The following is a 15,485-nucleotide window of genomic DNA, read 5'->3' as shown; positions in this document are numbered from 1 at the left end:
AATTTTAACATTGGTGAGAATCGGGGGTTCTTGTTTTACCGAGACCAGCCGAGATCCTGCAGGTTTTGTTTTAGCTTTGGGCATACACAGGAGATCTGTGAAAAAAAGGATATAGCAGTGTGCTGTAAATGCAAAAAAGTGGGCCACCATACAGCGGCGTGCAAGGAGCCAACCTGCTGCGATTTGTGCGGGGACACAGGGCCAGACACTGTATGAAAAAAAGATCTTATGCCCAGGCTGTGGGAAGATTGGAAGTGTGTGAGCAAAGTGCTGGCTTTGCTTCTGCAGAATCTCCTTATGACAAGGAACATGGAAGTGAGCGTATGGAGAAAACGCCCGTTGTCCCAGCTATTCTAGGTGTGGTCCCTGACGAGCAGACAAGGCGGGGAGCACCTGAAGCTGAGGGGGTGGAGGCCAGAACGGAGGAGAAAGAGGAGAAAGAGGAGGCGGACCTGCCTGATACAGACTTGCCTGATACAGACCTGCCTGATACAGACTTGCCTGATACAGACCTGCCTGATACAGACCTGCCTGATACAGACCTGCCTGATACAGACTCTGATGTGATGCTGGCAGAAGGAGAGGAGCCTCTCATGGCGGAGACTCTTGAGGTAGCAGATAAGGAGAAGGAGCTGCGCCAAACAGAGGAGGAGGAGGAAGGAATAATGGACGTACTGGATGCTGGAGAGAAAGAAGAACGCTGAGGAAAGAAGCACCCCTTCAAAAGTGAGGTGCCACGAAGGGGCCCTGCCGGGTACTGCCAGCGAGACATCTTGCAGCAGCAGAGAGGAGGAGTACTCGGAAAATGTGTACAGTCCCGGGGAGGGTGCCCCCCACCCTATTCTGGTCCGCCGGATGGGCAGGGATCACCGGGGGGCCAAAGTGCAACGTATTTGGAAGAGTCCCAAATGGAAAATTTTATGCACGGGTTCAATGACAAGGAGGGATTACCACCCCCCCTTTCCCCCACGGATGACTTAAGATGAGTATGGTTTTTTTCACTTTCATGATGGTATGGGGTGTTTTTCTCTCTTCCTAAGGGCTGAATGACTCTAAAATTAGCATCACTTAATGTGAGAAGTTTGAAAAGCCCGGCTAGGAGGGCTAGGATTTGGACTTGGTAGCGAAAAAAAAAAAAAAATGACATTGTTTGCCTGCAAGAATGTGGGATTTCAGACCCACCAAGAAAATAGGTTTGGGTGTGGGGAGAATCTCTGTGGTCTGGGTGCCGGGAGAATAAAAATAGTGGGATAGGGATTTTGTTTAGGGGTCACGAATTTAAAATCTGTAAACATGAGGTGATAGAACCGGGAAGGTTAATGTTTGTTTTGTTTGAATGGAGGGGGGAAATGTTCAGGTTATTTAATATGTATGCATCTCCAAAAGAGAAACAAAGAAGAGATTTGTTTGAGAAATTGAATTTTTTTTGCCACGGAGAGTACAAACCCTGGTGGTGGGGGATTTTAATTGCATACTGAATGAGGGGGATAGGGTGGGAGGGGTGGGAGGGGCGGAAAGGAGCAGACCAGATGCTTCGGGCATTTTTTTGAAAACACTTTTGAGTGATTTTAGTTTAAGGGACGAATTCAAAGTTTGGGGTAAAGGGAAGAGGGAGTTTACGTATTTCAGTGAGTGCGGGAAAGTAAAATCAAGGATTGACCATATTTTCATTTCTAAAGGAATAAAGGTGGGGGAATGGGAAGTTTCAAAAGAATTGTTTGTCAGACCATGTATGTGTACAATGTATTTCAGAACTGGAGGGAATGGAAAAGCATGGAAAGGGTTTCTGGAAATTGAATGTTTCATTGCTGGAGGAGGAGTGGATAAGATACAATATGAACGAATGTATGCAAAGTTAAAGGGGAAAATGGGGGAGAATGGGGGAGTGATTGAATGGTGGGAATGGGTTAAGGGAGAAAATTTAAAAAAAATTGTTAAAAAAGGTGTAGAGAGGGCAAGGAGGCAGGAGGAAGAGTACAGGATGGCAATTTTGAGGAAACAGTTCCTCTATAGGCTAAGAGAAATGGGGGTAAATGTGGAAGAGGATCTGGGGAAAGAAAAAAAAGTTTTTAGAGATTTAATAGAGGGGAAAGGTAGGAAAATAATCCACGCAGCTAGGGTAGAAACTGTGGAGAAAAATGAAAGGTGTACTCCGTTCTTTTAAAAAAAAGCTTATACAGGGAGAACCTTTTTATCCCCAGTACTAAACAAAGAGGGGGGGAGGTGAAGAATACAGAGGGGGTGTTAAGAGAGGTGGAAGAGTTTTACACAGACTTATTCAAGGAGAAGGAAAGAGACAGCAGTATAGAAAAAGATCTAATGGAGAAAATTGAAAAAAAACTTAAAGAGGATCAGGATTTCTTGAAGAGAGATTTAAATGAGGAAGAGATAAGGAAAGGGAAAAAAGGGAAAACGCCAGGAACAGATGGACTACCACACGAGTTTTATGAGCAGATGTGGTATGTAATTGAAGGTGACGTGATAAATTTATGCAAGGAAATAATAAAAAAAGGCAAAATACCAGATTCCTTCAAGGAAGGGATTATTATGTTAATCTTTAAAAAAGGGGACAAAAGAGATCTAAGAAATTGGCGTCCCATAACCCTGCTGAACTGGGATTATAAAATTTTGGCCAAAGTAATAATGGTAAGATTAAAAATGGTTTTGGATAAATTAGTTGAGGAGGAGCAGGTGTGTGGCGTACCGGGAAGGCAGATAACGGAGAACCAAATATTAATTAGAGATATGATTTGGTACTGTAAGGAAAGGGGACAAGCGTTAGTTTTGGTTAATATTGATTTTGAGAAGGCTTTTGACCGACTTTCACATTGTTTTCTGTTCAGGGTGTTAGAAAAAATTGGGATACCGGTGGAGGTTGTAAGCTGGGTCAAGGTTTAGTACAGGGATATATTCAGTAGAGTTTTGGTAAATGGTTTTTTGACAGACAAGATAAGTGTAAAGTCTGGAGTAAGACAGGGATGTCCGCTGTCACCTTTGGCTTTTGTATGTGCTTTAGAGCCGCTTCTGCAGATCATCAGAGGAGACAAGATAATAAGAGGTGTGGAAATACCAGGGAGTGGGGGTAGAAATGTAAAAGTATTAGGCTATATGGACGACCTGACGTTGGTGTGTACCACTCAAGTGGCCCTTAGAAGGGCTCAGTTTCATATTGAAACCTTCTGCCAGGCTTCAGGTTTCAAAGTGAACTGGAATAAAAGTAGCTGCAAGGCTTTTGGAGAATGGCAGAATTTGGATGTTTGTGGGATCCCTGTGGAAGAAGAACATTTAAAATTGTTAGGGGTGTCTTTTGATGAAGATTTTAGTGGATTGGTTAATTGGGAAAAGATTGGGGAGAAAATAAAGAAAAAAATCCAGTTTTGGGCATTGAGGAAATTGTCGTTTGAGGGAAAAAGTTTAGTTACAAAGGCGGTATTGGTACCAATATTGATTTACACGGGGATGGTTTTTCCTCCAACAACAAAGTGGATTAGGAAAATTACGCGTTTTTTGTTTATGTTTTTTTGGGGGTCAAGAGTGGAAAAATTGAATAGAGGGATTATTTTTAAGGAGAAGGGGAAAGGGGGGCAAGGGTTCCCTAGGATCGAAGTGCTATTGGGGGCTAAATATGCGCATTTTTGCATAAAGCTAGTCAACAAGTTTTCAAAGATGGCTTGCATGTTGAGGTACGCTGCCGGGGGGATGCTGAGGAGACTAGGGTCCTGTGAAGCAGATTTAAGGCGCCCTGTCTGTTTCGTGACCCCGTTTTTTTACAGGGTCATAGAGGGTTTTATCAGAGATTTCAATTTGAGGGTGGTTGACAAAACTCTGTGGGAGGACCATAGAAAAATTCAAAAAGTGATTAGGGATAGAGACGAGTTTGAAAGCAGTGGATGGCTGATTGAAAGCAAGCTAAAGGAAATGTGGAAAAAATTGAAACACAAGGGATTGATTAATTCCCAAAAAGACGTTGCTTGGATGGCAGTGCATAGTTGCCTCCCGGTAAGAGAATTTCAGAAGAGAAGAGACCTAGCTAGAACTGCAAGGTGTCCAAGGGAAGGATGTGCAGGGATTGAGAGTGTGGTCCATCTGCTTTGGAATTGCACTTTTGTGAGATCGGTGTGGAAGTGTATGGGAATTTATTTCTGGAATTGAAGGAGTCGGTATTAATGTTAGGATTAGGCTAATTAAAATACGTGAGTACACAATACCTGACATTAAAACCAGTGAAATCAAACAACGTGGGGAAAAAAAGCTTCAGTTGTAGAGAATCTCAAACACTTCCCAGTCATATCCATAGAACAGGAAGCTGCAGTAAGATGCATTGAAAAGGTCAGCCAAACCACTATCCCCATTCCAGCTCCTGGCATTAAAACCAGTGAAATCAAACAACGTGGGAAAAACAAAGCTTCAGTTATAGAGAATCTCAAACACTTCCCAGTGATATCCATAGAACAGGAAGCTGCAGTAAGATGCATTGAAAAGGTCAGCCAAACCACTATCCCCATTCGAGCTCCTGGCATTAAAACCAGTGTAATCAAACAACGTGGGGAAAACAAAGCTTCAGTTATAGAGAATCTCAAACACTTCCCAGTGATATCCATAGAACAGGAGGCTGCAGTAAGATGCATTGAAAAGGTCAGCCAAACCACTATCCCCATTCCAGCTCCTGGCATTAAAACCAGTGTAATCAGGGGGGCGTGTCCAGGACGCCGATGAGAGAGGCTGTGTAGAAGAGGAGCTCCACAGACCCTGATATAATAAGAGCAGAATAAGCGCTTTTCCCCCCCTAAAAACATCCACAATTGCTGCCGCAAATCCAAGTCCCAAGCCAACCCAGGAGTCGCTAAGTACTTCTCACCCTCCCAGAAGAGCTCAGAAGCTGCATTAAGATCACAAGATGGCTCCGCGAGCACACGTGGGCCCAAGCAGGGAACAACCGAACGGAGCAATACAGCTACCCCACCACAGCCGGAGGAAGTACTCACAAGAGCATTTATGCAGGAGATGATCTCCACAATGCTAAATAAACTTCACTCCTCACTGCAAGATGACCTGCGGGCCGCGGTAAAAGAACTTAAACAGGAAATAACGGGCCTAACGGAGCGCACCACGGCCCTTGAGCTTAAAATGGCCGAAACCACGCAATCCCAGGATGAGGCAGCCAACGAAATATTTCGACTAGGCGCAGAGGTAAACAGCCTAAGAGACTGCCTTGAGGACCAGGAAAATCGCGACAGGCGCCAGAATATTAGAATCCGGGGCGTCCCGGAGGCGGTTCTGCCTGGTCAGCTCAGGTCATATCTCCAGGACTTCTTCATCTCAATGTGCCCCGACCTCACACCAAAGGACATAGAGATGGATAGAGCCCATCGCGCCCTGGGGCCACGCTCCGAAGATCCCAACCGAACAAGGGACATAATAGCCCGCATTCACAGATACACAATAAAGGAACAAATAATGGAGGCATGCAGAACCAAAGAGACCATCAAATTCCAGGATTCTCACCTCCAAATTTATAATGATTTGTCAAAGCGCACAGTACTGCGGCGCAAAGAGATGCAACCATTAACTTCCTTGCTCCGCGAGAAAAAGATCAAGTACAAATGGGGCTTCCCATTTAAGCTGTCAGTACAAAAAAGGGTAAATATCTCACAATCAGACACCCGGAGGATATCCCGCGGTTCGCAAAAGCCCTGGACCTAAGCCTCCCTGCCGACTGGATCCAAGACCCCCCCACTCTCAGGGGCAGCATGCAGAAGAACCCCAGATCAGAGCATCAGAGAGGCTGGCAGGCCAAAAACAACCGCGACCTAGATAGGAACCGCAGCAATCACTTACCTCAGTTACCTCCAAGTTCATTCCCTCACCCAGTTGACCTGAGCAGCAACCGAAGAAGTTCCCCTTAAAAGTCCCTCCTGTCCCATGAGGCGACACAATCCTGGATGTGACACCCGCAGATTCTGCAGATCGGAGAAGCGGGAACCCCGGACGCAAGCCACAGAAAAGCAGCCCAGCGGACGCACCACAAAGAAAAGGGAGATAACAGCCAACGGACGTCCTGTGCTTTACCTCACCTCGCCAACAATCACAGCCCAACAAAGGAACTGGACGAAACAGCGAGCAACAGCACCGGAGGAGACGAACCGCAGCCGCGGAGGAATCTGTGAACGGAGATGGGGCGCAGAAGTCGATCCCCGCTGAGGCGGACGCATACATCTCTTCCTTTTCTTTTTTCGCCATACCATCCACACGGGCCCGCACTGCCCGGACCGGGAGGAGAGAGGCCAGATATGCCACGAGAGGAGCGGCGCTGGCAGGTCCTGACAGCCCGGCACGCGGACCCTCCCTTCACGACACACTCTCCACTACATCCCCCCCTCCCCCGGGCAGAAAGCAGAGGTATCCGGTAACTGTGAGTACTTTTACCCTCGCAAAGCGAGAAGGCCCGCAGGCCGCTTACCTGCCTGGGTCAGGACACTAAGCGCAGATACAGCGCAAAGTGCAGACTCACAAAAATCCGACTCATAGGCAGATATATGTAAAGACTGGGAACACTGTACAAAGTTGAGAACTGTTCATTATACCGTTTATTAAAATATTCTATATATATAAAATATATATATAAAAGATGTGACAACCTAAACTATATTATGACAAGATGCATCCCACTCCCCTTCCCCCCTCCCCTTCCCCCCTCCCCTTCTCTACCTACCCCCCCAACCCTGAAGGCCATCTCCCCCCCCCCCTCACCCGACACCCTATACCCCCCCCTCCCTCCCCATAATCCCCCCTCGACCCCTTCCCCCCTCCCCCACACACCCCTCCCCCCCTCCGAGCACGTAGTGGGTAAGCCCCACAAGCTCATTCAGAAACAAGGTTGCAAGCAATTGGCCAATATCCCCATGACAACGCTCCACAAAGCTATGCTGAACAACTTTACAGTGATATGTGAAAATGTTAATATAAAAACGTATTACAAAAATATGATAAGATGTACCCCCTCCCCCCTCTCCCTGTGCGTCTCCCATCCCCCCCCCCTCACCCCCCCTCCCTCCTCTCCTCCCCTCCCCCCCATCCACCTCCCTCCTCCCCCCCTCCCCCCCTAGAATGAAATGGTTGAATGCTGAAGAGCAAATCAATGGTCACAGAAAGGCAGCCACAACGAGCTACCAAGTGGCACAACATGAGCCCATGTGAGCCCACTCAGAGCCAAAGCGGCAACTAACGGATCCATATTTCTATAGATATGCTTCACAAAGGGTACTATGACCAATACTGACGAAATGTTAGAAATCGCAACTATAAAAATTTACTGTAATACCAAGATAAGTTGTCCCCCTTCCCCCTCCCATTGTACCCCCCTCCACCACCCCTTCCCCTACTTCCCCCGCCCCTCCCCCCCTACCACTCCCTCACCCCCCTTCCCCCCTCCCTCCATTCCCCTCCTCCTCCCCCCCCTCCCCCTCCCTCCCCTCCTCACCACCTTCCCCAACCCCTCCCCCCCCCTCCCCCAAGTCTTGCCACCCCCCCTCTCTCCCTCGCCACCCCTCTCTCTCCCCCCCCCTCTGACCTTTCCCCCCCCCACCTCCCCTCCTTTCCTACCCCCCCCCCCCCCTTCACCAAGACCAAAGTCCCCTCTAACAGGTGATACCAGCAAAGGAAAGCAACAAAATGCAGAAGAATGTACAAATGCAATGTATGTAACTTTAGAGCGATAAGGGTTGACATAGGAAATGTACCTGAGAGCCCCTCCTGCTCCTACCCCCCCCCTTTTTTTTTCCCCCTCCCTGCTCTGAACAAGAACCCCTCCCATATCACCCTGAATTTGACCTGGTACTAGACGACCAGTAGAAGAACAAACAAACAAATAAAAGGGCCCAGACCACACAACTGACACATACAGCATGTCAACCAGCAATTTAGACTATAGCCCATTAAACCACCCCTCCCGGCTTCCCTGCCCTCCTCCTCCCCCCCCTGCCACCTCCCCCCCCCCACACCCACCCCCACAACCCCCCCCCCACTCCTTACGAACACAACACGGCACGCGCCAGAACCAAACCAAAGACTCACAAGAGGGAAACGGCGCATAATGTTAACAACCCAGGGTCTGGACCCCTCGACTGCACACCGGTCATTGACACCGGACCCACCCCAGAAGGGCACGTTGCCCAAAATGCCGGTTGCCCAAGGAACTGGCAACACTGCATTAGGCCCACACAAGGACCTAATCCTACCTTCTCTCTATCTGCTGGTTCTGTCCCAGCAGATCTTTACCCCCCCTCCCTCCCCCATCCTACCCTCCCCTCCTGGCAACCCACAGACAGCCACCAGAATACAAACAGGCAGAACACACCCACCCCCGGTGAAACACGCAGACAGAACCACTGCAGACACCCAGAAAATAAAAGCAAGATCTCCCCGAATGGGAACGGCGAGATCCCAAGATCCCCCCCCCACAAAAAACCCACAATGACATCTACTGCACCAATAAAGATCCGCTCACTAAATGTCAAAGGACTACACAATAATAGGAAGCGGAGGCTAGCCCTCCATGATATGAAAAAATCAGGGGGAGACATCATATTCCTACAGGAGACCCACTTCACATCTCAAGACCCCCCAAATTTATTCAAAAAGACATTCCCAACATGCTTTTTTGCATCATTCAGTAGTAAAAAAAGGGGTGTAGCTGTCCTAATCAGACAAGGCACTCCATTTAATCATATCAAAACAACAGCAGATCCAGAGGGTAGATTCCTAATGGTATATGGCTCCCTAGCGGGCTCAGCAATCGCACTGATCAATGTATACGCCCCAAACGAGAATCAAACAGAATTTTTACAAACAGTACTCGAAGGCGTTGACCCGGGATATCTGTCATCGATGATAGTGGGGGGAGACCTAAATATGGTTCTAAACCCCACCGAGGACAGATCGACCACAATGGGTCCCCCCCGTACAACCCACTCCCAAATCAAGGGGAAAAGGTTTAGGGGCATCCTGAGCGAGTTCTCACTGGTGGACGTTTGGAGAACCCAACATCAGGGCCAGAGAGACTATACATTCTACTCAGCACCTCACCAGACCTACTCTCGAATAGACCACTTCTTGACCACTAAAAATGTGATGGCGGCAGCCATTGAATCAGACATTGGCTCAATCACATGGTCCGACCACGCCCCGATTACTTTGACACTGTCAATCCCTTTCGAGAAAACAACAAGTTACTCCTGGAGACTAAATGATTCACTGTTAAATCATCCTGCGATAGAAAGAGAGATTAGATCCTCACTTAAGGACTATTTCTACTTCAACGAAGGAACAGTCTCCTCTCCAGCAATCCTGTGGGAAGCCCATAAGGCAGACATCAGAGGAAAAATTATCTCCATCGCATCCCACAGGAAAAAAGCCCGCCAAAAACTAATCAAAGAGCTCACAGATAGCATAAAAACAATAGAACAAGCCCACAAGGCTAACCCCTCCAAAAAAATATACAAAACATTGTTAACAGCCAGAACAAAACTTAGACAAACCCAGCTGGAGGATGTTGAAAAGGCCCTAAAATGGACCAATCAACAATACTATGACAAGGGTAACAAGGCCGACAGACTCCTGGCCAGTAAATTGAGAGGGGTACAAAAGAGATCCCAAATAACGGCGATCAAGAGTAGATCTGGCGAGATACAATATAGTGACAGCAAAATTGCTATGGAATTCACAAAATACTATACAGAACTATATAATTTAAGATCTAAAAACGGCCGACCTGAACCAATAGCATCAGAATTGATAACGCAATATTTAAACAAATGCCATCTCCCCACATTAACGAAGGAGGAAAACACAGTCCTCAACGCTGAGATCTCAAAAGAGGAACTGGAAGAGGCGGTCAAATCTTTAAAAATCACTAAGTCTCCTGGTCCTGACGGTTTCACCAATGTCTATTATAAGAGATTCTTGCCTACTCTATCCACGCATCTCCTGAAAACATTTAATTATTTCATGGAAGGGAACCAAATCCCACCAACAATGTCTCTGGCTAACTTAGCTATTATACACAAAGATGGCAGAGACCCGATGCAGTGTGGAAGCTACCGTCCAATCTCCCTCCTCAACAGTGATCTCAAATTATATAGCAAAATACTAGCAAACCGATTAAACCCCATCTTACCGAGATTAATCAACATTGACCAGGTAGGATTTGACGCGGGCAGGCAAGCCTCAGACAATACCCAGAAGATAATTAATATTATTGACCATGTTCACCTCACAGGCACCAAAGCACTCCTGTTAAGCCTAGACGCAGAGAAGGCGTTCGATAGAATAAACTGGCAATTCCTGGACCAGACTATGTGCAAATTTGGCTTTAAAGACGCATACTTAGAGGGGGTCCGTAGACTATATCAAAACCCGTCAGCTACAGTAAAATTACCAGGGGGCAATAACCAGAGATTCGAGATCACAAATGGAACTCGACAGGGATGCCCTTTATCTCCTCTCCTCTTTGCGCTAACGATCGAACCACTAGCATCGGCAATTCGGCTCAATACTGACATCCAAGGAATAGAAATCGGTCAAAGGCAGCATAAAATATCCCTATTCGCAGACGATGTCATTCTAACCCTATCAAAACCCCAAATCTCCCTACCCAACCTTCAAAAAGAACTCCGGGATTTCGGGAAAATCTCAGGATATAAAATAAATAGTGATAAATCAGAAGCTTTGAACCTAAGCCTGCCAGAGCCAGAGGTGAATCTCCTCAAACTAAACTTTAATTATCGTTGGAGCTCCTCTTGTATCAAATACTTGGGAGTTAAGATATCGAGGACCTACCAATCTTTATACCAACATAACTATCCGACCCTGTTCCAAAAAATCAAACAAGATCTAGAAAAATGGGGAGAATATCAGATATCATGGATTGGGAGAATGATCTCGGTTAAAATGAATATACTCCCTAGATTACTGTACTACTTCCAGACTCTCCCGGTCCACATCCCTGGCTCAGAATTGAAAAACATCCAAAAACTAATCTTCCACTTTATTTGGCAAGGAAAAAAACCAAGAGTCACTAGAAGAGTTCTCTTGGCCTCAAGGGGGAGAGGAGGAATGGGAGTTCCAGACATCACAAGATACTACCTGGCTGCACAACTGAGACAGGTAGTAGTCTGGAATGCCAACCCAAACCAATATTGCTGGCTAGACATAGAAACTCAATATGCCGGGACGCCTTCGCTGCCGGCTTGCCTTTGGTCTCTAAGCAGGGAGGACATGCAGAATAACAAATTCAAATTAGGCCCGATGAGACACACATGGGAGACCTGGACGAAATGCAAATTCAAATTTAAGCTCACAACATCTCACTCTCAACTTACGCCAATTCACAAAAACCCGAAATTCCCACCTGGCTGTGAGCCCAGACAATTCGACGAATTCAAAGCCAAAAATATCAATGCGATTGCCGACCTCTTGAGCTTCGGGAAGTTCCTGAGCTTCCAAAACCTACGATCTAAATATGAAATAGTAGGGCTGAATGTGTTCAAATACCTACTGCTGCGGCCAAGTTTATTCGAGCATTTGCCCGTTCTTGGCCGCAGCAGTAGCCTGGCGCGCGCCCGAGAGTGACGGGCGCGCGCCGAAGCAGCGGTAGAGCGCCCTCCGATCGGGGCGCTCTCCCTACCGCTGCCGGGTCCGCCGGGTCCCCCGGAACCCCCTGCCGCTGTCCCGCGATCGCGGGACACCAGGGCTCCCTCGGGGAGCCCCTGGACGCGCGTGCAGGGGGCGCACGCTCCCGAAGACGCTTGACCGCGCATCATGGGCGGCCACTAGCAAGCCGGGAAATCTCCCGGCTTGCGGTACCGGCCACACTCGAATAAAGTGTGTCGGTACTGTACAAATTCGGCATTTCATTCAAACTTTAACCCCAACGTTGGAATTTCCCCCTCTCACTAGCTTCGAGCAGCTCTGCCGTGAGACTGCCCATAAGAAAGGTCTTATATCACAAATTTGCTCAGAAATGGAGATAGCTATGGATCCCCCCACGCATGACTATATGCTGCATTGGGCAGCAGAATTGGAAATAGATATAGACCGAGAGGACTGGGAAAGTATTTGGGAAAATGCCTCAGGAACTTCCATATGTACCACAATCAAAGAAAACATATACAAAATACTGTTCCGCTGGTATCTTACCCCAGTTCGAATAAATCAAATCTACCCTCTGGCTTCCGATCTATGCTGGAGAGGCTGCGGTCAAAAGGGAGACATGGCCCACATCTGGTGGACCTGTCCGGAAATACAGAAGTACTGGGAAACTATACAAAAATTAATAAAAGAGGTCACAGACCTCACAATACCCATTGACCCGCTGACCTACCTGCTGGCCAGACCCATAGAAGTGCTGGATCGACCAACAGGCAAATTAGTCTCCTTTATCCTGACAGCGGCTAGGTGTGCGGTGGCAGCTGCCTGGAAGAAGGTGTCTCCCCCCTCCAAACAGACAGTCAAAAAAAGGGTGCAAGAGGTGATGGACATGGAAAGACTATCAGCCTTCCTGAAAAGGTCCACCACCTCTTTCAACAATACCTGGGACTCATGGCTAACGTATATGCTCCCCCAACGCCAAAATGCCCCATAGTAATAATAAACAAAGATCCAAATTAAGGCAGCCAAGAACAGGGAGCCAATCCCCCCCCTCCCCTATCTCAACCCCCCCTCACCCCCTACCCCCCCCCCTCTATCACTCTCTCTCCCCTTTTCTGTTTCTTAACCCGCACTTCCCCGACAGACCTCTGTTTCTTAACCCAAACACTTCCCAGTGATATCCATAGAACAGGAAGCTGCAGTAAGATGCATTGAAAAGGTGAGCCAAACCACTATCCCCATTCCAGCTCCTGGCATTAAAACCAGTGAAATCAAACAACGTGGGGAAAACAAAGCTTCAGTTATAGAGAATCCCAAACACTTCCCAGTGATATCCATAGAACGGAAAGCTGCAGTGACATGCATTAAAAAGGTCAGCCAAACCACTATCCCCATTCAAGCTCCTTTCAACCAGAAGCACCAGCTTTCTAACCTGCAGCTTCCTATCAATGTACCCAGCAGAGTGGACAACTTCACTCCATCCTTCTGTCAACAGCCTCTCCAAGAGCTTGAGGTTTCCATACCTATTCCACCAGAACAGAGAGAGGAGAGAGAGGCTATGAAAAGGAAATCACAACTGGAGAGGGAGTAAGCCTGTCAACATACCTCCAAGGGGAGGCTACAGTGCTTTGTTCAGAGGCAGAAGGATCATAACATCTCTAAACGTTACGGATACCCACCATCCAGACTTATTTCCCCCATGAGATACTTAAGCCCTAAAAAAACAAAAAAAAACCCTGACTAATCTGTAACTGATGCCAAGCTCTGTGACTATCTGTAAATAAGATTTATATTTATAAGTCAGTTTGTAACATATTTTACTAAGAATATATTTAAAACTCTTCAATAAAATGTATCTATTTTCAATTGAACTCTTTATTTACTAAAGAAACTATTTACAAATGCCAAGGGTTATTGAAATTCTGCAAATTAACTTTAGATTACCCTCTTGATGATACGAGAGAGAGAGAGAGAGAGAGAGAGAGAGAGAGAGAGAGAGAGAGAGAGATAAGTAAGTCGGACCCCACTTATGAGAGAGAAACAGATAAATATTTAACTATATGCTTTGTCATGTTGTATGTTGTATGTATGTATGTACTGTATGTCTTTATTTATATAGCGCCATTTATGTAGAAAGCGCTTCACCGCAGTAATACACGTGACAATCATATAAATAATACAAATAACAGATCATGGGAATAAGTGCTTCAGACATAAAAGTAACATTTAGGAAAAGGAGTCCCTGCTCTGAAGAGCTTACAATCTAATTGGTAGGTAGAACATACAGAGACAGTAGGACGGCGTTCTGGTAAGTGCGTCTGCAAGGGGCCAAGCTTTTTGTATGCGGTCTATAGTATCAGCCTCGGAGCTACTGCACCGACACACTTTATTCGAGCAAATACCCAGTATGTACCTGGCAGATACCTGGAATGCGCCGCTCCTCACCTCTGACAAGCCCCGTTGCGTTTGCCTTCCCAGCCTGGGTTCATGCCTGGCTGATGGGCGGCTGATCTGTTAAATGATAATGATTAGGATTTAATAGGCTGCAATGCTTCGCGTGTCTACCAGATGGCATAAATTCATGAATTGTAATGCAGTATATATATATATACTGTGCAGTATTGCAGCCAGCGGGAATAAAATGCTTCAATCCCTGCCGGAAAATAACTCAATGCACTCGGGCAGAAAACAGTCACAAACCTCAATACACCCGGGTATACCCGAATTCGTGGGACTAGCCGAGCTCGAATAAAGTGTGTCGCCAGTGTACTCACATGCTTCTTTAAGCAGATGTGTTAGAATGTGGGTCTTAAAGGTGGATAGAGAAGGTGCTAGTCGGGTATTGATGGGAAGGGCACTCCAGAGGTGAGGGCAGTCAGTGAGAAAGGTTTAAGGCGAGAGAGGGCTTTAGATACAAAAGGGGTAGATAGAAGACATCATTGGGCGGATCGCAAGAGTCGGGATGGTGCATAGCGAGAAATTAGAGCTGAGCTGTAAGGAGGGGCAGAAGAGTGTAAAGCTTTAAAAGTGAGGAGGAGAATTGAGTGTGAGATACGGGATTTGATAGGAAGCCAGGAGAGGGATTTCAGCAGGGGAGACGCTGAGACAGATTTAGGAAAGAATAGAGTGATTCTGGCAGCAGCGTTTAGGATAGATTGTAGGGGAGACAGGTGAGAGGCAGTAAGACCGGACAGCAGAAGGTTCCAGTATTTGAGATGGTAGAGAATGAGGGTCTGTGTCAGAGTTTTAGCTGTCGAGCAACAGTGGAAGGGTGTATCTTGCGGAAGAAAAAACGACAGGTTTAGCTACCTTTTGAATGTGAGAGAGGAGTCTGTGACCCCCAGGGCAGCGTGCTTGGGCTACTGCATGTATAGTAGTTCTTCCAACAGTAATGTGGAAGGTGGTAGTAGGGCCAGGTTTGGCATGAAATATAAGGAGTTCTGTTTTTGACATGTTAAATTTAAGTCGGCGGAGGATCATGTTGCATTGGGCTTCTCTTCCTTGTGTTTATACTGTACAATGTCACATACCCAGTAGCACTCCTTAAGACAAATATATATGGTGAGGTGGGTCTGGGGTTGAGTTTACATGGGTTTGTGTGCGCAGATTTAAATTGTTTGGAGGTCTGTGACTCCTCCCCGTTTCCAAACTTACTCTGCCCACCTTTAAAGCAGCAGTCCAAGCTGTCGTTTAAAAAAAAAAAATCCCTTTGATATGTGCATCAATACAATCCACACATTGATAAGTAATTAGCTAAGTTGCGATTGATCGGTGAAGATTCGGCTCGGGGGTTGACTAAATGGTTGCCAGTGCAGCAGAAGAGGACCAAAAATGCAAAG

This window comes from Ascaphus truei, unplaced genomic scaffold (genome assembly GCF_040206685.1).
Source record: "Ascaphus truei isolate aAscTru1 unplaced genomic scaffold, aAscTru1.hap1 HAP1_SCAFFOLD_619, whole genome shotgun sequence".
NCBI classification, from domain to species: domain Eukaryota; kingdom Metazoa; phylum Chordata; class Amphibia; order Anura; family Ascaphidae; genus Ascaphus; species Ascaphus truei.
Note: the sequence above shows the minus strand (reverse complement) of the source record.